This window comes from Lutra lutra, chromosome 5, assembly GCF_902655055.1.
Source record: "Lutra lutra chromosome 5, mLutLut1.2, whole genome shotgun sequence".
Classification (NCBI taxonomy): Eukaryota; Metazoa; Chordata; class Mammalia; order Carnivora; family Mustelidae; genus Lutra; species Lutra lutra.
Window position 1 is genome coordinate 60330228 of NC_062282.1, and position 21541 is coordinate 60351768.

The following is a 21541-nucleotide window of genomic DNA, read 5'->3' on the forward strand; positions in this document are numbered from 1 at the left end:
CCATCCTCCTGCTCCACTAAAATTCTTTCAATAACCCTCTTCCCCAGCCCTTCTCTTGTGTCCTAGGAGCAGCTTTTGCCTGCTCTGTCATGGCATCTGTGTTGTCATCCTCTGTGGACTGCTCTGCCTGTGGGGCCGGGAGTGCTGTGAGGCCGGGAGTGCTGTGAGGACAGACACCAATCTCACAGGAGCTTGACTCTTCCCTGCCCACCTCCCTCACGATGCCTGGCTCACAAAACTCTGTACTGTAGGAATGTATATGTGAATGAATATGACTTGCCCAAATCAATGGTGGAAGCTGATTTCTCCCTTGGGTCTTCTGCTCTGAGTGCTAGGAGAGAATTCTCCTTTCTCTCTTTGAATTTCTTGGATGTCAGGTGCAGGGGTTGAATGAATCACCCTCAGTGTATGACACATTACCATCACTCGTATGGGCCAGGACCTCCCTTGTTTGTTTTTTATTTGTTTTTGTGTGCGTATGTGTTTCTTACCTTTTTTCCCCATCCCCTTTTCCCACTTTCCTGCCTCCCCCACCTGCTACGGGTGATTTGTCTATTGCATTGAATATGCATGTGTGACTTAACACTCATATGCATACACACATACACACACACTCATGCCCCTCCTGTAAAGAGGATCAGACATTGACGTAAAAGGGACATCACATCAGCAGCTCCATTAGGGTTCCAGTGGGTGGGGAAAGGACAATGGTAGGCACCAGGAGCAGTGGAGACTAGAGGGCATTCTTGGGCCAGCACTGCCACTGACCTGACATGTGGGAAGGAAGTCTGTCGTTGAGTGTCTTCTTCTGAAGTGCACCCCCTATGGCTACCTTAGTTCTGGGCTCTCTGATAAGCCAGGCAGCCCGCTTGATTCAGGGTTAAAGGGAGGCCACTGCTGCCTCTTTGAATTACCATTTAATTCCCAGGAATCGATACCACCATGCAGAAGCAGCAGGGTTTTCTTCTAACCTATATGTTCCCTCATATTTCAAACAAAAGACAGGGAGACAAGGCTTGCAAAAATTCTTTTATCTGTGGTGCTTTCCAAACAGAGAGCAGCTAATTAAGCCTCCAAATTAAAGCTGACATTGATGCGACTCCTCCACCTTCTGCTATGTCCAAAGCCGTTCCCTTTTTACCCTTTGCTCTTCCTCTGCTTCCATGGCATTAAATGTGCCCTTTCTAGGCCAATGGAATAACATTATGATGTCATGGATGTTGACAAATGATACACTTTCTTTCCTAGCACACTTCAGCATGCAAAGTGTTCTTGCATGCATCACAACTGTTTCTGGCAACCACATGGGAAAATAGGTTTCCCATGTGGGAAACTCTCCCATTTTACCGGTGAGGAAACCTAATCTCAGGAAGTGGCCAACTGGTCAGAGCATCAGTAAAAGGCAGAGCTTGGAGAGAATCCCCCGTCTCACTCTCCAGTCAACAACCTCCCACACACATTGCCTTCTGCCTCCTCACGTGTACACTTTACCATTTAAGAGCACTTTCTCTGGCTTCATCTGCCTGAGAGAGGTAGGAGACAGGTTTTGGAGTCAGGCTACATTCATGTATCCATCCCACAGATACTTCTAGAGCTGCTATCACGGGCTATATTCTCTATGCTGGGGCCACAGTGATTAGCGGAGTTGGGAACACATCCTGATCCGCTTCTTCTTAATGTGGGAGACTTGGGAAGTTATACCCTCTTTCTGTAAAATGGGGATGTTATTTCTCCCAGTGTGTCAGGATTAGAGTAAACAAGAACATCTGTGCAAACACACAGCACTGAACCTGGCATATAATCCATACTCTGTACATGTGACTTTTTTCTTGCCTTTCTGTTCCCCTTCCCTCCTATGCTCCTTCCAATTGTTCTAGGCCTGTAATTCTTTTAAGAAGAGTAAAGGGCAAAGTGGCCTCCTGGGAGAATGGTAAATAGGTACTGAGCCTGGGGAGAACTCTGTACCCCATTAGCATTGAAAATAACCCTTGAGGCAGACCTGGTGGCAGCCAGATGCTTTGGAGCCCTCATGGGCTCCACAGGAGGCTTGCCAAGAAGCCACAGATGCTGTCGCTGGAGCAGAGCCATTCCCCATAGGGCATCTGGACCTCATATGGGTTCCTGAGGGTCTGGGGAAAAGTGTCATCCTGCCTTTTCAGGGGCTTCTTTGGGGTGTTCCAGAATTTCACTCATGGTAACTATTGTATGCCACTGTGTGTTGGAGCTGGTTCACACCAGCTCATGAGAACCAAGTGTTAAATTTTTAGGAATCTTGTGAGTTATTTGTTAAATAACTGCCATTATTAAAAATTTATATAAATATCTATAATTAAATAGGCTATATTAAAATCAAACATAATAAATAGATACTCAAAACACATCACTTCCTAATTATCTTACTAAACTTTTATCTGTGTGCTTGAGATTGTTTACATCTGTGGTATCTACGACAGAAATTCTATTGAGGCCTCTTTTACTGCTGTCCATCTCTTCCTGACTCTCCGTTCAGTGATGTCAGTCACGAAGGGAATCCCCATACTACAGGGCTGGCAAACACTGTATACTCAGGCTTCTGATTTTGTCTTTTTGGAAAGTCAGTTGATAAACACACACCAGCACACAACTGCCTGGGACTCAACAGAATTGCCCCAAACAATAAAAACCCCAAAGCACAGGGGAGCCAGTGGTGCACTTCTCTTCTCCCCAGCAGCCCTGGATCTGCTATCTGCAACTTCTCATGGTCAAAGAGAGGTTGCTCCAGGGATGCAGCGATTTAAAGAGAAACTGAACACTCAACCTAGAGCAGAGATAAATAAATATTTTCCATTTCCCATGGAATTCTTATTGACTAGTAATTCTTATTGACTGGTAATGATTTTTTCCCTAGTAGTGTTGAGTGTTTACATAGGTCAGTGAGAAAGAGCCCTGATTCCTGCATCGGTGAGGGGCAGGGAAGAGTAGTTGGGCGCCATAAGCTTGCCATACCTCAACTGGGTGTTTAATCTCACAGCTGTGAGAAAGTCATTTGACAGGAGACTGCTGTCTTTCACCTCGGTAGGTTTTGGTCTTTGGGCCTTAAATACAGTTTAGAGATGATTAACATTAGGATTGGGATTAGGCAAACACTGCAGTCATCATTGTCACAATGAAGAACCATCAACGGAGACTAAAAGTGATGGGCAAAAGTGTGATGAGAAATTAGGGTATTTGCCTAATCCCAAAGTACGCACTTTTTAATGACACAAGGAAAGATAGTAACTTTATAGTAGAAGAACCTGAGTGCCACCCCCTTCATCAAGTGATGAAAGGAGCATCACCAGAAAGGATACATATCAGCATCATCTCCCTCCTGATAAGATGCCCTGAAGAGGACAGCAACATTTATGTGGGGAATCTTGCAAAAATGCACAGCCTCAATCTAATAATGAGAATACATTCGACAGCCCCAGCTGAGGGACGTTCCATGCAACAGCACACTAGTACTTCTCAGAAGTCCATGTCTCCAAAGACGAAGCACTGTCATAGACAGGCGGGACTTAGGAAACATGACAACTAAATTCAATGTGGGATCCTGAATTGGACCATAAACTGAAAAATGGGCATTAGAAGGAATACTGGCAAAATTAGAACAATGTCTGTAGTTCAGTTAACAGGACTGTACCAATGTGAATTTTCTGTAATTGTGCTCTGGTCATGTTGACATTAGGATTTTAACAATAAGGGAAGCTGGATGAAGCATACATCCAACTTGTCCATAAAGCTAACACTATTGTAAGCAAACAAACAAACAAATAAACAAATAAAAGCTTATCTTTGAAGTATTTAAGGAGTGATTGTTCACTTACAAGGAATGCATTTTGAGGACTAGCTGTTCCCCAAACCATACCTATTCCAATATGAAGGGATGCTGATAGATAAGGGGTTTTCTCCGCTTTATCGGAGACAGTAATAAAATCTGCAGACAAATGACTGGCCTTACCAGAGGATTCCATCCTATTAACTGCCTCAGCCTGTCAGGAGGCAATGTAACCTCCCACCAAATGAGCAGATGACTAAACCAATGTCAGCAGGCAGGAACCCAGGATTAGCCTGGGGACTGGGAATGTGGATGAGATAAAAGCCTTCTGTGGTTTCAAGGACCTTGCAGGCTATAGGATTTCACTTGGGCTATATGATAGCCCTGTCTATGCAATAATTCCCTAGGCCAACATGTGGGGCTAGAATGTCACTCGACCTGTACTTGGCAGGCTTAGAAAGTGAGTGGTTTGGCATAACTTAACAGATGGTCCTGGTGTCATTTATTCTTGGAGAATCCACCTGGAAAATTAGAAGACAGCTTTTGTTGCTGGTTGACTAGAACTCTCCAATAAAATTAATAATCCAACACATCCTGTTTCATCAATACCAACTAGAAATACTTCTTGAGATGCTCTCCGATATTTCTTTATCTGCCGTAACCAAAGTTTAAAGGAGTTCGCCTACAGCCAAATCCACAATGGCCTCTCCTCATTTGCTCCATCTTTCCTCTGTCCCTCACCCATGCGGACTGTCTCTCAGGGCCAAGATGAGGCTGAAACAAATGAGGCACTTGTCTGGGATGGCAGCAAAGTGTAAGAGGGCACCAAAAATTCAGTAATCAACAAAAATAATATGCCAATGCAATATTTTTAAAGAATCAACATTTTGGGGGTGCCAGAGTGGCTCAGTGGGTTAAAGCCTCTGCCTTCGGCTCCGGTCATGATCTCAGGGTCCTGGAATCGAGCCCCGCATCAGGCTCTCTGCTCAGCGGGGAGCCTGCTTCCCCCTCTCTCTCTCTCTGCCTGCCTCTCTGCCTACTTGTGATCTCTCTCTGTCAAATTAAAAAAAAAAAAAGGCTTAAAAAAAAAGAATCAACATTTTGATATTTTGTTCATCATGGATTTTTTTTTTTAAGATTTTATTTATTTATTTGTCATAGAGAGAGAAGCGAGAGTGAGCACAGGCAGACAGAGTGGCAGGCAGAGGCAGAGGGAGAAGCAGGCTCCCTGCCAAGCAAAGAGCCCGATGTGGGACTCGATCTCAGGACTCCGGGATCATGACCTGAGCCGAAGGCAGCTGCTTAACCAACTGAGCCACCCAGGCGTCCCTCATCATGGATTTTTTAAATTAACTTTTATTTTTAAAAATATGGCATTAAATATGATTCATCTCTACTCTTGAGTTTTATTTTTATTATTATTCTTTGCCCCTTAAATTTTGCCCCTTGGGTAAGTGCCCCAATCGCTTACTCTCATCCAGTCTTGGCACCTTGTAGTGCCTTTCATTGACACCAAATACCCCCAATAACAAAGCTGAGCTCTGACCCATGAATGAGCAAGCGTGACAGCTTGCAGAAATGGAGAAGTTATCTTTTTGCTCACCATGAAAGACTGTGGAGGGGGTCTGGAAGATTTCTGTCTGCAGGGAACCTTTGCATAAAAGCACAAGTTGAAAGGAACAGCCATTTACACTAAACCTTCACTGGGCCAGCCACTTGCTTTCCAGAAAGCATTTCTTGCATAATGTCTGAATTAAATCTCCCCTTCACAGTTGGGAGGCATGAGTTAAAAGCCCGCATGGCAGCAGAAAAATATAGCTGTGTTTGGTCCAGGTTACAGTTACTGAGGGAACCATAACTTTGATTTGTTCAACTGGTGTAAATGTAAATCCTTAAGTGAAATGTGTTAAGCGAGGAACAAAATGCTCTGTGTTTGAAGATCCTTTTGATCCACGGCTCCATCTATAGTGCCCCACCTGTCTTATACAATCTGGGGGCAGCTGCTAGTGACGGAACAAGGAAAGTTTTCAGAAAGCAATCGAGGAGTTCTAGAATGGACATTTTCTTACGGAAATCTCAGGCAACATTCGTCTTAGAGATAAATGCAATTGATTCAGCGGCCCAGATTAAAAAATAAAATGTTTAATCTCATCGCAGTTTCTCCAAGCAATACAACATGCTAACGTTTATCTTTGAAGCTTCATCTATTACCTCTTCTACCTGGAATCTAAACTCTACTTAGCTTTTCTCTCCAGCCACATTTCCTGTTATTTTCAGCCAGTATTCTGCATTCTGGTAAGATCAGGCTCTGTGTCTTCCTCCAGGCCTTCATGTTCTTTCCTCTTTGTCCTTTACCTGTTTTCTCCATCTGGATTGAACTCTTTTTTTCTTCCTTTTGCTTATCTAATTGTCCAGTTGGTGGTTCTCAGCCTGAATCTAGTCCACAGATCTATCTTGTTTGCCTTGCCAAACTATTTAATAAAAGCAACAGACTCACCACTTCCTGTTGTGCTTCTACATGACTGGCTTCTCATGTTTATGTACGTTATCTGCCTCACCCTATGAGCATCTGAATTGTGAACTTCTGAGAGCCAAACCTTGCTTTTTCTAATAGGCCCAACCCAGTTTCCTCTGGGTTGATTTCTTAAGAAATCATCACAGATTTTTTTTGCCCTGTCTTAGCCACTTACTCTGCTACATTCTGAAACTTTTGGTTTTACTGTAGAATTTAGCACTGAATTATGTGCAGTATCACATTTGTTCTTATCATGTTATGCTTGTCTGGTTAATGTTGAAGGAGGACTCACACTTTTTTTGTTTCTCTCTTTAATGAATACATTGTCTTTCTTTTTAAAAAATTTTTTAAAGATTTTTATTTATTTATTTGACAGAGAGAGAGATCACAAGTAGGCAGAGAGGCAGGCAGAGAGAGAGGAAGAGAAGCAGGCTCTCCGTTGAGCAGAGAGCCTGATGTGGGGCTCGATCCCAGGACCCTGGGATCGTGACTGGAGCCGAAGGCAGAGGCTTTAACCCACTGAACCACTCAGGCGCCCTATACATTGTCTTTCTATTTCACCTCTCACTAAACATAACTGAGCACCCACTCTTTGTCAGGCACCAGTCTAGGCATTGGGGATGCCAATGTGATTAAGACAAAGTACTCTTTCATTCAGAACTACTTCTAAGGACTTATTCCCCAGTACTCCCCAACATTGGCTTCAATGTCTATTCATTATTTCACAGCTCACCTTGTCTTAGGTCTTTCTCCACAATGAACACTCCTCTCTCTGCCATGACGAATTCTCCCCAAATATCCAAGTTATGGGTGTCTTACCAGAGTCAGCTCCTCTGGTCTCTGATCCACCTAGCCATTCCACAGTCATATGTCCACCTCAGTCTCTTGAAATTTTGACATAACCTACCATTTACTGGAATTGCTGTTATATGGATATCTGATACCTGGTTTACAGACTCTCCAAGGATAGGGTTGATCCAGTCTTATATTTCTTCTATATTTCTACACTTTCTGGGCAAAGTGCCGAATTCCAAGCAGCTACTCAATAATTAATCTTTGTGGTTTGATTGATCCTCTCATCTCAATTGCTCTACTTTCTAGAAATATATGCTGATGCTAATTTTATTTTTTCATACTCAGCAGAACATAATGAGAAAGGTAAATCTGCTGCTGTTGCATTAAAACATCATATAAAAAGCAGGTACCAACTTTGAGTATGGCTGTGCTCCCAACTTTGAGCATTATTGTGCTCCTGAATCAGGTTAGAATTCACCATGCATTTTCCCACAGAAATAATGCAGGATAATGGTCAGATTCCCAGGCCAGTATGGGTAAGCATGTTTAACCTAGAGTGTAATTTAATTCTGAAACAGAGTGGAGGCTCACATTTACATGTTCTCATTGCATGAATATTTTACAAACACTGAAGGTACTTTACCTTACCTGATGCTCACCACACTTTGCTTTCATGCAAGTGTCTGTTTTCTCATCTAGACAATAAGCCCCATGGATGCAAGGACTGCATCTGTCTTGTTCACTGTCACATCATAATACAGCACCTGGCACAGACTGGGCAGTCAAAAATATCTGTTGATTTTGATTGAGTTAAATTCTAGTTGAAAGATGATGGGGACATACTGATGTGGATTCAGACTCCCAAATTCACCCCTAGCTAGCTGTGTGCTCTTGGGGAAGTTACATGGCCTCTCCCAGCACGAGTTTACCCCTCCCTAATATTTTGTTAGTTGTGGCTACCATGCTAATACCTCGTATGTGTTTCTTTTTCTTTTTTTTTTTTTTTTTCATTTTCCCACAGTGTGATCTCTCTCAAAAAGTCTTGATTAATTAATGATGTGTGCATTTTGTGCTGTATTGGATGAGGGAGTGGTGATGGGAAAGGTGGTATTTGGTATCAAAGCCTTTCAACAGCTTTTGAGAACATAAGAGTTCTATTTCCAGCCCTAGTTCTGACATTCTGTGATCTGAGGAAGGTCGCTCAAATATATCTGTGAAAGAGTGGTGATAGATTTCAGTGATTTTTCAAGCTTTTCCACCTAAGTATCTCCAATTTCAGGTGAGTGAATGTAAACTCTCAGTGTTCTGCAGGTGGGACCCAAACGTAGAATTTACTTGAATTCAATCTTGTATTTCATCTTAATTATTCATGTGTACTTTGTATTCTAAGTCATGATAGATCCATGTTTTAAAGATATTGCAGTTACCTGTGAGTCACACATTCATGAATTCCTGCTTAAGGCAAACACTGTCAAACACCTTATATACAGAAGTCAGTTTTTACCACAATTCTGTGAGTAAGCTCTTATCATGCCCATGTTACTGAGGAGCAAACTGAGGCTTACAGGAGTTGAAATAAATAGACTTAGGCTACCTAGCAAGTTAGTGGCAGAGCCAGAATTCAATCTATCTAAATCCAGACCTTCCCCTATGCCACTATAGAGGGTAAGTAGAAACAGAGCCTTCTCTTTGGCTAAAAAGTATGATAATAAAAATGTTTATGTCATGTTAACTGGAAAAAGCAGAATACAAATTTTCTGCATGTTGCATAAAGATTTTTCATGCTCAAGGACTTGAATGCATCATAGAATAATAAGTTAGATATGTTGCAGGGCTGGACTTATGGGTATATTATGAATTTTTCTTTCTGATAATGTTTGTGAAATAAATAGTGAATTTTTAAAAACTGCATAAGTTAGTGGTGTAACCTGAGGGAATAAAAGAGGTAGTTGATTTTGTTAGACATTATAATTCATACTATATATTTTTGTGAGGGATTGGAAATATAAAAATGAAGGCAAGTCTTCCTCTGGCTTGGCAAGTGTCACTGAGGCTGTAGGTAGGTAATAAAGGGCAGATATGCCTCAAAGAAACTCATGGAGAGGCACTAGAAATCTGATAAGCAGGGTCTGAAAGTGACATCTGTGAAAAGTAGAGTTGTTTGTTTGTTTGTTTGTTTTTTCTGTGAAAAGAGCCAGTCTTCAGGAGGCAGAAGGAATGCTTTCATATCTAGGGGCAAGGAATGACACAATTCAGGGAAGGTTAGAGAGGAGTAGTTATAATTTTCCAAAATACCCCCAGAAGACTAATTATTTATCTACTTGAAACTTACTGTGGAAGGCAAGTTACAACACCACATCCTCTTGGTTTGAGGGAAAAAAGGAAAAGAAGAGAGAGTACATGTAAGAAAAAGAAAGAAGATCACTAGTTATCTTTGCTTTTTGAGAATAGATAACTTGGAACATCTATTATTTTGCATTATTATCTGAATTGATAAGATAAAAAATAAATCTAGGCAAAATAATTCACCAGTTTATTTGTCCCCCGGCCATCTATCCAACCATCCACCCACCCACCCATCCATCGACACATTCATTCCACATATTTATACATGTGCTTAGTACTTCCACTGTGTCAAGTGGATGCTACACTTTGGAAACTCAAAATTGAAAGATGTGGCACATTAGTTCCAGGAAGTATTGAATAGGTTTTGTCGGAACTCAAAAAATACAGCAACCAATCCTATTTAGGATGAGGTTTAAGTAGGTTGAATGGGAAAAGGCTTCCCAAAGATGATGATTGAGCTAGGTTATTGTTGTTGTTGTTTGTTTGTTTTTGACTGTGGAGTATAAGACTGGCAGGTGACCAGGGAGAGAAGGGCATCTCAAACACAGGCAGAAATCCATCTGGTTACTCTCTATGGGAGAGATGAGCTGGCTAAAGGTGGTTAGAATGGCTGGGTTAGTGCCTGGAAGAAATAAAACCTCACCAGACTCAAATAACTGAACTTCCTCAAAGAGTGGCCCACAGTCCAAGGCTAAGATATGGTGAACTCTGTTTCATAAAGATACTGTAATTCTGGGAATATCATAATCAGAATTCTTGGGAGCAGATAGGATTCCAAGGCTCAATGTGAGCAGAGTAAGACTTGACACAGGCTGAGAGAAAGGGGTTGGAAGAATATTAAGAATATTAAGATTACATTAAGAATATTAAGAATAGTATGTGTTGATAGGCTACACACTTTTATTAGAGAAACTACTCTTATTATAAAGCCATACTTACACTTATAGCAAAAAGCATATCAGGTGCACATTTTTCCTGCTAGTTCTGACACCACCTCCCTTAAGACATCTTCCTAGATTCCCCTAGATTGAGTTGTCTTTTTTCTGAGTTTAGCTAACACTTTGTGTTAGCACTCTCTGTTATGGTCCTTTCCTCGCTGAGTGGTTCTTCCCTAGCCATACCCTGCCAATTGACTATTACTTCTTAAAATCAGGGACTAGGCTTTCTCTGCCTCTGAATCCCCAGCACTCAAGACAGAGCATGGCATTAGTGAGTCAGTGGTACCCAGTTCTGACTTTATGTCAGAATTAAATGGAGAGCTTTTTAAAAACAGCAATGCCTGGACCTTATTAGCCCTAGAGATTTAGAGTTAATCTGGGGTAGAACCTCAGCATGAAAATATTTATATATTTAGAAATTCCCCAGAATATTCTAGAAATGCAGCAGTGGTTAAGAACTACTAAAGTAGATGCTCAAGGAATGTTTCTGGAGGTTTGGATTATAATGAATACCACCTGGCTATCTCATTTTTGTAGGATGGGAGTTTGGAGTGGAGCAGCAACTCAATGTTTAGGCAGATTCCCAAGGCTCTAAATTCATCCCAGACCTAGGAACACTGGGAGCAGAATACTACTCTAGATGCTACATGCTTATTAGAAAGAAACTCCTAGAGTACTTCTAGGAATAAATACATGGATCTGGTTCAAGCTGAGTTGGTTATAGTAACCACTTAGGCTGGGCTCTCACTGATTAAGAATATAAAGGGACTGGGCATACAGAAGAAAAGCTTTCCTGTTTGCAGCTGGTCAGGGAAGGATCGGAGCTATAGATTATAAGTGGTATATTATGGAGACTGGGCTATAAAGTGGCCACCTTCTTCTCACCTAGAAAAACCATGAGAAATCATAGATCAAATTGGGAAATTTATAATAAATAGGAAAATAAACCAGTTGTCCCTCTTTCAAATTTATTGTGAGTATATGGGTTGGTCACAGAGATAGTGGGAGAGGAGGGAACACACAACCTAAGCTTTCCAAAATGAGTTGGGTGGGGATGATAGCAAATATTAGACATGTGATAGAACTGTAAAAATATTTTGAAATCACCTTCACAATTAGGGAACAGTGAAATAAATTACATATACTTTATCAGCATTAAGGCAGAGGAACACACTATGGTAAGTCAGGGGAAATAGACAGAGAGAGATAAAGAGAGAGGGAGAGAGAGAGATTGAGGCTTCATACTTCTCAAGATGGGGAGAACTGCCCTAGTTCTAGAAGGCAGTGATTTTTATCAGCACAGTCTCCATTGCTTGTTCTGAGATGAGATTCTGGGGAGTATTTTAATTATATCCAGTCTGAACTGAAACAAAACAAAACAAAACAAAAATCCCAGCATTGATGTCTGTGTAAGTGCACACGTAGATCAGAGGATTCACATTCATTCTTCAGATTTATTGCTCTTTTCTGGTAAATTCTCTTACATTTTAGATTGGCCTACTTTCTCTATAATTTCCCAGCAAAGGAAAAAGAGGTTGGAGGGTAAGATTTTAAAGGTTCATGTTGATGGTAATTTTTCTAAAGTTTCTGGTGTAATCAATTCCTAAGCACACTTGTCAGTGAGATTGGACTCTGAGATCTGGCTGGGACATAAGATAGTGGGGTGTTTTATGAGATCTATCTCCGAACTTAGTTTTGTGCCTACCTGAATTGGGAGGGGCTCATGGGGAGAGATTCCATTTTATTGAAAGAAAAAAAAAAAGAGGACAATAGAATTTTGATTTAGGGAGATCCTGCTGAGGAAACTAGATCAATCATTACTGAATGAGCTGTCTGATGTCTATATTCTTTCTCTGGAGGATGGCAGAATGATTAGGGGTATTTTCACTGTAGGAAGGAAGGTGGGAGATTGTGTATATTTTTTATTCCTTCTTTCTCCTGTCCACGGACCCCTTAGTCATTTGTATGGGGTCAAGCTGTGTTGCTAGTATAGTTGAGGAAGTCCATGCCCAGAAGCTTCCAGATTCTAATTCTGATTCCCTCCCCTCATCTAAGAATCTCTCTTTACATCTCTACGAGTTACCTGACACCTCACATTTGTTTTTCTAATTAATTAATTAAATTAAAATTGATGTGGTGATTAGTTATTGTATGTCCTGTATTTGTTCTACGTATTGAATCTAACTAATAACATAGATTTAATCCCTTTCCTCAAGGAATTCGGGGATGGTGCACAATCTATTATTCAACAGTGAAACGGGGTCAGGTAGGAGTGGATATATTAGGACCCTTAACCCAGATGGTTTTATACTCTCATATAATGTTCTCAATCAAGGCTATATTTTAACAGGAGAGAATTAACTGTAAGTCAGAGAGTGACATTCTATCCATGGAATTTCAAATATCAATAAACAGTTGGAGATGTATTTGAGAAATCATTTGGGGTGGGGGAGAATCATGTTGATCTGTACAGACAACTTCTCTGCCCATGGCTGAAGCCATCCTAGCATTAAGGATGAAGTGTGATAAAGCAAAGACATAAAGCAAAAGGGAACAAAGGAAACAGAAGAGAAATGGCAGGCTGCTGGTGGGGGCAACAGAGAGGAGGGCAATAATGGAAGGAGGGAGGGAAAAGCTCATTGGGTAGCCCTCACATGGAGAGATGGAAGCCACATTTTTTAATGGCTTTCTGGATAAATAGTAGCAAAAGTTTTCGCCACCAGGGAATTTTCACCCACTTTTTCTTATTGGTTGTATGGTTTAAAATACATGGCCTCCCAAACAAGAAGCATCTATTAAACATTAGGTGATGTGCTTACTCATTTTTAAAAAAGTGATAATATATAAGCCCTATTCTGAATTTTCTGAGCAGCAGAGTTAAATAGGGTGCTTAACTGGAGTTCATCTTGTTCTTATGCAAACAAAAAATCTTGACATTATAACTAATAAGCCCATGTGGCAGTACTGAAGATGTGTGAGTATATTAACCTTTTTGAAGTATTACAAAAAGTTCACAGACCTCCATTTCTACAATGGAAATCTTAAAGGAGCCCATTGCTGCTGGGTGGGGGAGGGGTGGCATTTGGACCTGTATGTTGCTTGTTATATTTAGATATTGTAAGTGATACAAAATTGCTAAAATACCTGTGTACACAACTTGTAAGCCTGGAAACCAAGAAGACAAGCATTCAAATCCACCCCCATCCCCTACAACTCTGTGACTTAGGACAAGTTATATAAACCTCTGAATTACCTCATTTGTGACATAGGAGGAACTAGTATGGCAGATTGATAAGATTATTCTGTGAACTAAATGAGATGGTGCATGTAAAACATTATTATTATAGTAAATGGCATATATGAAGTGGTCAATAAATATTGAATGGTAATGATAATTAGGATGAATCTTATTTTATATCTTAAAATGGGATAATACTTGTCCCCAGGGTTTTCCCAAGACACACTGAAATTATAAATACAAAGCACACAGTTCATCGCGTGGCATACAGGAAGAATTTAGTAATCGTTAATTGTGTTCTTTAGCTATTTCTCCTTATATAATTTCATAGACTCCTCCTTTTTTGAAGAACTAAACACGAAAGTAGAGCATCTCTGAGGTACATCTTTGTAAGTGGCTCCAACAAGTCTCCATTCATCAGTGCTGAGATGTTAGACTTACAGACCTTGGATGGCTTAATTTTTTTTCTTTCTAGCCTGCAGGTTGGAGCGTCCAGTGTATTTTAATAAAAGTCCCCACAAAGCAACTTACAGGACCTGAATAAAAGCAGTGTTTCTCTTTAAGTACAATGGGATTTTTGTTGTTGTTGAAGGTGATGGTTTTGTGTGTGTGTGTGTGTGTGTGCATTTTTTTTTCCTGGTTGTTTTAAGTAGATTGTTTTCCCCCTGCCTTCCAGAAAATAGAAGTTAAAAGCTTTTGATAAATGGAATAAAACATTTCAGTTGGGCCTTTTGAAAAGTATTAACCCATGTTACTTTGCAGAGCTCTTTTTTCAGCTTAGTAACACTGACAACACCACTCCAGCTTGTGAGCAGCAGGATCCCAGCAAGGGTAAGGGCCCTCAGACCTCAACACAGGGCTGCGGGGAACACACTGTGGTCCCTGCTGTGTATCCCCACTCAGTCCCTGTGAGTATGATTCTTTGGGTGTGTAGACTGACTTTCATTCTTTTCTAATTGGGCAGTAGTTCTATTTTCTTTATTTCTATTTTCTTTACATGATTATTATGTAAATTTCTAGCAAACCACAGTAAGTAAAATTATCCCTTTAACCTCACATCTCTCCTTCTTACCTCTGCTTGGGGGTACCATTATTAATGGTTTGCCATACATTTTTATAGACTTTGGGGACACGGAAAAGGATTTTTTTAAAAAACATAAATGGGCTTATGCATGGTGCTCCATAGTTTCTTTCTACTGAGTGTATTAAAAGTATCTTTCCAGATCAAGGCATATCTACCTTCTCACTCCATTGTATGGATAGGCTGTTGTTTATATAATAGGATCCCATATTTGGGGACATTTATCTTGTTTGCTGCATTTGGATATTTAAAACAATACAATATGCCATAAACAGCTGTGCTCACAAATGTTTGTCTTATTTACTTTGGACACATTTGCAGAATGATTTATCATCTACAAAGTGCTGCTGCCTCTATTCATTTCTGTGATCCTAAAAGATGGATGCTGGGGCACTTATAAGCCTTGACTCTAAAGCACCCTCACCTCTCAGTACCAGCACCATGCTTCGGAAAGAGCCCCAAATTAGACAGAACTGAGGTTGGCTTCAGGCCTAGCCACTTAGGAATGGATAATGCCTGGGAAAATCCTCATATTTTATTGGGGACTTCATTGATATTTTAAAAAAATGTAGGATCATAGATGTCTCATCTATATGCACAGTTTCTGGCATATAGACCTCAAATTTCTGGCATATATGACCTCAAGATTGGTAATATCAGTGTCAGATGGGAGCCCACATCTTATTTTCCTTTTTATCTAACTTTCTGCCCCCCACTCAAGCTCTCTGCTTCTTGAGAAGGCTGATTTATGGTACAGAGACATTTATGAGCACTTGAAGGCATTGTTTAAATCCTACCTGGGAAATGGGGGGCACCCCATGGGTAAGAGAGACAGAGATGATGGGGAGCAACAAAGCACTCTGCTGGACTTTACTGACCCCAACTTCCACATCTCTGAGTCTTTGGCTGCCTCTGTCACTTGCTTCATACAATGAGGTGTTGTGCACTTAGAATCAAGTCTTTCAGGTTGGGAAATGGTTCAAACAAGAAGAAAGAAGACAGCGCTAAACCTAGAACTCATGAGAAAAATCACATTGCCTCAAGGGGCCATAGAAAGAAGTGACTCTGCTTTAGATGATCCTGTTACTATTTTTGAAAGTTAGGATATTTTCTTTCTAGGTAAGTGTTTGTGGTGCCTTTGAGATAAGAAAGAAGTTTAAAAGACCTCTTACATAGAAACACAGAGCAGAGAAAAATAGTAGTGGCCATAGATTGTAGTTATTTCCATGGTCAGAAAATACATTATTTCTTTTTGGTTAAAAAAAAAAAAAAAAAGGTCTTTGGATTTAACTCTGTAGTTGTGACCTTGAAACCTTTATTTTAGTATTAAAAAAGACCTAAAGACAAAGCAGGTGGATGAGCTGAGATTGTCCTTGGCATGAACACAAGGACCAAGACTGCTTGTGTGCTGGAGTGGAGAAAACAGTTGGCCAGGCATTGTTCAGGAGAACTGGTTTTTCATTCTCGCTCTGATGACTTTACTTGTCACTGGTCACATGATCTCCATGCCGCATCCCCCCCCGCTCCCCCCCAATGCTGAAGTTTTTCTTTCTGTAAAATTAGGGGTTGTACTAGAACTCTTTTCAAAACCAAAGATATTTGCATTACACACTCACATTTTGTTGTTGTTGTTATTATTTAACATTCATGAACTTGTAATATTTGGAATGAAATTGGCTTACATATAAACATTTAAACATGAAAATTTGGAGTAGAATCCCCTGTAAAAATGATACATGAAATATAGTCGCATTGTTTGCTCCCTCTTGAAAACCTACTGGAACGAAAGCAAAGGGAGTTTTCTAAAAGAAGGTAGATACCATATGGTAAAGGAATAAATGAGTTAGCAGACCCAGGAAGGGTAATTCATAAGCCAGCAGTGGGGAGAGCTGAGAACTCATCCAATCTAAAGCAAAGATTTCCCCCAAGTTTCAGGACCGGGTAGTAGGAGTTGCCCCTGGAGGCGGGATGAACAGGAGGAGGTTTAACAAGGAGAACCAGCTGCAAGTGTGTTTAAGAAGCAGTCTGCCGGGGGCGCCTGGGTGGCTCATTGGATTAAAGCCTCTGCCTTCAGCTCCGGTCATGGGGATTGAGCCCCGCATCAGACTCTCTCCTCGGCAGGGAGTCTGCTTCCCCTCCTCTCTCTCTCTGCCTCCCTCTCTGCCTACTTGTGATCTCTGTCTGTCAAATAAATAAATAAAAATTAAAAAAAAAAAAAAAAAAGAAGAAGAAGCAGTCTGACGCCCTGCAGTGGGGGTTGCTGGAAGTTTATTCTATGAAGATAAAACAGAAGACTGGACTAGGAAACACTCAGCAAAATCGAAAGTCAATGATGCCATTCTTGAAACAAGTTATCAAAGTATACATCCCAGAAGCAGAAACTTCTGGCACTTTGGTCCCACTCAGCTCCTGGAGGGCTGCAGCCAGGGCTTAACCCTTCAGACAAGAGAGCAGAGAATACTTGTCTGTGGAATCTGAGAAGCACAAGAAGAATATATGTTATATATGAAGAAAATGAAGATATATATGATGAAGAATATAATATATATATGGGTATTTGAGTCTCTCTGACTAAGGGTCCCAACCAGATCACCCTACAGTGTAAGTCACAGACCACAAGCTCTACTCACACGCTCAGAGTTGGCAACCAGATTTGAGTTACCCACACTGAAACATGAACACACCATCATTCATTCCAGAGCACAAGGGAAAACTTGGACTAAAAGAGAGCACAAAACAAGCAAGCAGAAGAGAAGCAACTTGGAGGAAAGAGCAACTTTGTGAGGCAAAGCAAACTTAAAAAGAGAATTTTTAAGCAGCAATCATGAATCAGAAAAAATAAAGTATAAAGAAATTCAAAGAACTAAAAAGAATTTCTGTTCTCCCCGCCCCCCCCCCAGTTACTTTTTTTTTTCCTTTTGGGGAAGAAAAAGTTGTACAAGAGATGGCAACTTGTCATAGTTTACAAAATATTTTAAACACTGAATATTGGTCAGGCCAGAATTGTGGTCTGACTGTATGGGAGAAAGAGACTTTGGAAGGATGCTGTTGCCGGATGGGGCTGGCTGGTGCAGGAAAGAGAGTGGAGCCCTGTTGTTTACCATGCGGGGATAACCACAGGAAGAGAAAAAAGTAGTTTAAAAAAGGCATCATACAAGCATATTATTGGCAACATTGTCACAAATACCCAAATAACAACTACCTCAGCTGAAAGAAGTAAAGAATTTCCCCTGGCAAGGGGAACAGGAAGGATTGCTGTTTTGCTGTGGTTATTTTGTTTTATTTGTGAACCTTGAAAGATGTTTTTAAACTTTACAGATTTGTAACTTTGGTAAAAAGAAGCAAAGTTTTATACCACCATCTGTTAAGTGGTCAGGATTGTATAAATGTAGAATTCTCCAGTGGTTAGGAAATATCTTATGTGATTAGATAGTGAGCACATGTCAAAAGTTTTTATTTAAATATGTGGAACAAGCTGAACAAGGAGAGAACTGGTTCAAACGGATTTAAGGTTCTTGATTTTTTTGTGGGAGAGGAGAGACTTATATAAAATTTTCCTTAGATATAAAACAAAATTTCTACAGATCAATGGAATTATATAGACATCAGCAAACCAGCAAATAATAAAACAAAATAAAATGACCCTTTTGTCATTTTTCGAAAGTTAACCTCTAACTTGACAGGGCTGTTAACATTTCTGGTTTCTAATAAGTCGTGGATGATTAATCAGGCAGAGTTACATTTCTGCGAAAAGCAAGAGGACCACTCCCTCTCCTTCCCCAGCCAAGTTGGGCTGATCACAAAGACTCTATTAAAAAACCAAGTATCCTCATTTTTCTTTATTTCCAAGTTTTTGATCTTTTTCCTAAACCCCTGTCATAAATATAACTTTAGAAATAAAACAATGTTATTAAGTTCTAATTAGATGCTGTTGTTCACTGTTTGCTCTAACCTGAAGATTTCTTTGTTTAAAAAAGAACTTTGTATGAAATAGAGAGGCGATAAAAGACATGTTAGCAGCAAGGGGAAATTTTTTACTTGATATCAAAATGAGGGTTAAAAAATGAAAAAAAAGGACACCTTTTGCATAATATGATTCAATGTTAGAAAATGCTGTGTCTATATATTATTACATAAAATCATCTTATGTGTGGTATGTTCTCTTATTGTTCTGTAAACACTGTGGGAGATCAGTTGTCCTGAGGTGCATTCTACATCCCAGGGCTGGGCAAAGGGCTTTAAGTGAGACACGAGGCACCCCCTCACCCTCTCCCAGCTCTCCTTCCACCATGTTATATATCAGGCTTATGCATAAGATTTCACTTAAAGAAGAGACTCTAAGTTCCATCCAGATATCACAGCCTATAATTATTAAAAAAAGGAAAGTCACTACTATTTGCAGTGTGTTTGGGTTGGATGGATTAATTTCTTTGCAAGGCGCATAATGGGAAGACTGACTTTGTCTTTTCAATTATAAACCACCGTTTAGTTTGAGCCCAGAAGACACTTTCCTAGAGATTCCCTCCACTTGCCTGGCACTGGAGCAATTAACAGCGGGTGATTTGTGGCTGCATTTTTACTGCTTAGCACAGGTTTATCATCTTGAAAGTTTTCCATTTGCATATATGCTATACATTTTTTGGGTGACATTTCGATATCAACCAGAGTTTAGATTATGTATTGCCTTGCACTGCATTTTCTGCTACGTGCTGAGAATCTGTAAGCCCAGGCAGAATGCTGCTGCAGACCCAGTGGGACGCGAGTTGCAGCCACCACTTATTGAGGGCTTACTATGTGCCAACACTTAGTATCAAGGGATTGACTTGCGTTACTTTATTTCTCAAAACAGCACTTTGAGGTTTCTACCATTTGCCACACTTTATAAATAAACTGAAACTCAGAGAAGAAAGGTAATTTGCCCAAGGTCACCCAGCTCAAATGAGCAGCACTGAGATTCAAACTCAAGTTTGTCTGATCCCAAAACACTCTGCTGTACAACCTCTCATATTGGGAACTTTCAGAGTGAAATGAATTGACTTTGACAGTTTTCCACCTTTAAATACCAAACTTCCTGAACAGTCTAATTGCCGCTCTCTGGACTAAGATGAAATGGCTATTTAAAAGAAGCAGGGAACAGGAGGTCAAGAGAAAAGGGGTTTTATTATCTCTGTTGGTAAAGGAAGAGATGTAATCCTGGAAAAAAAAAAATAACATCAAATGGAAACCATTATATAAATTTGGAGTGGGCTTAGGTTGATGAAATTGCAAAGGAATGCAGAGAAGATAAGGGAGTCATGAAGACACAGCACTGGAGATTTTCTAAAAGGGAAAGAAAAGATCAGAACCCACTGAAGGCTGTTAGAAGCTGGCTCCCTTGAAGTCCAGCTCTATGTAACTTGAGAGATAGGATGAGGCTGACAAGGCCCCAAAGCAACAACCAGAGATCTGTGTTCCTGGTCCAGGCTGCTTGTGTGTCTGGGTGAGGAGCCAACTCTGGAGCCAGACTGCTGGGTCTGAATCCTTTTTCCCTAGCTGTCTAGCTGGGTGATTCTGGACAAGGTACTTGACCTCTCTGGACTTTCATTTCCACAAGTAAACAAATCATCTCATGTGTGGGAGATTATAATATTGTCCATCTTGTTGTGAGATGAGATAATGCATTTGGCAAGGTGCCAGGTATTTAGTAAGCACTCACACGTGTTAGCAGTATAGTTCTTACATAGACATCACAGTCATGTAATGTACAAGATGGAAAATTGTAAGTCAGTACAAAGGCTTGAAGAAATGAAGGAGAACGAAGTCAGGAGAGAGGTTGGCCTGGAGCTGAAAAGTGAAGGGAGCTGTTCCTTCCCCTAGCCCTGAGCAGATGTTGGGAAAGGGCTGGATGGTGGTGGGAAAGCTCACCTAATCTAGCAAGAGAACCTTGCAAGAGCTTGAGGTCTGGTGGGACTTAACGGAGCATGAGAACTTGTTTCTGTGAAATATATGCTGGGACGGAAGGCTTGCTGGTGAGCTTCACGGGGAGCTCCATGGAGCCGGAGAACCAGGGGTTATAGCCAAAGTGCAGAAGAAGTGTGAGGCAGAGAGAGGAAACAAGCTCAGTTATACATCTTCGGATGACAGTGGTCACTGAGAGCCCATTGGGAGGAGAGGGGGCTTTTCAATAAGCACATTTTCTTTCTTCCTTCCTTCTTTCCTTCTTTTGTTTCTTTCTTTCTTTTTTCTTTTTCTTTTTTTTGGCCTCCCCAAACTCTATTTTCCTCTCATTGGTTACATTAAGAGACAGACTACAACTGAGTTGAATGCAGCAAAGTTTCATGAGGTTCTTATGAATGAGTGTAAGTAGTTATCTACCTTTTAAGCTACCATTTCTTAGGCATTTCATTTATGTCAGACTCTGGCTGGGTTCTGGAGACACAGTATTTTCCCAAATTCCAGTCTCCATTTCTAGAGCTTCACAGTGCGTTGTGTCATGGTTCTTAGCCATCAGAATAATCCATGTAAAATTCAGAAGTTGCTGATGCCCAGGCTGGCTCTCAGACCCACAGAATCTCCTACAGTGGAATTAAGCAAGTACATTGTCTCAGAATTACATGTGTTAATTTTAAGTTCACATCAACCTTGAAAGACTAGTGAGAGAACTTTCTGTAGTTTGTAGATGATGAAGTTGAAGCTCAGAGAGGTTAAGTTATAAGTGAGAACACCCAGCTGATAAGGGCTGGATTGGAATTCAGACCTGGAGCAGCTGATCTCAAAATCCCAAGGCCTTTGCACTTGGCCATGAGCACACTCCTATTTGTGCATAGATGAAACTCTGTGTCTTAAGGGTATA

The 21541-nt window shown here is 40.6% G+C and overlaps 1 protein-coding gene across 1 annotated transcript in view; it reads left to right on the top strand.

Moving 5' to 3' along the window:
- The window catches only part of DOCK2 (dedicator of cytokinesis 2), a 411678-nt gene that overhangs the window by 160447 nt on the left and 229690 nt on the right, over window positions 1-21541 (top strand). The window lies entirely within an intron of this gene.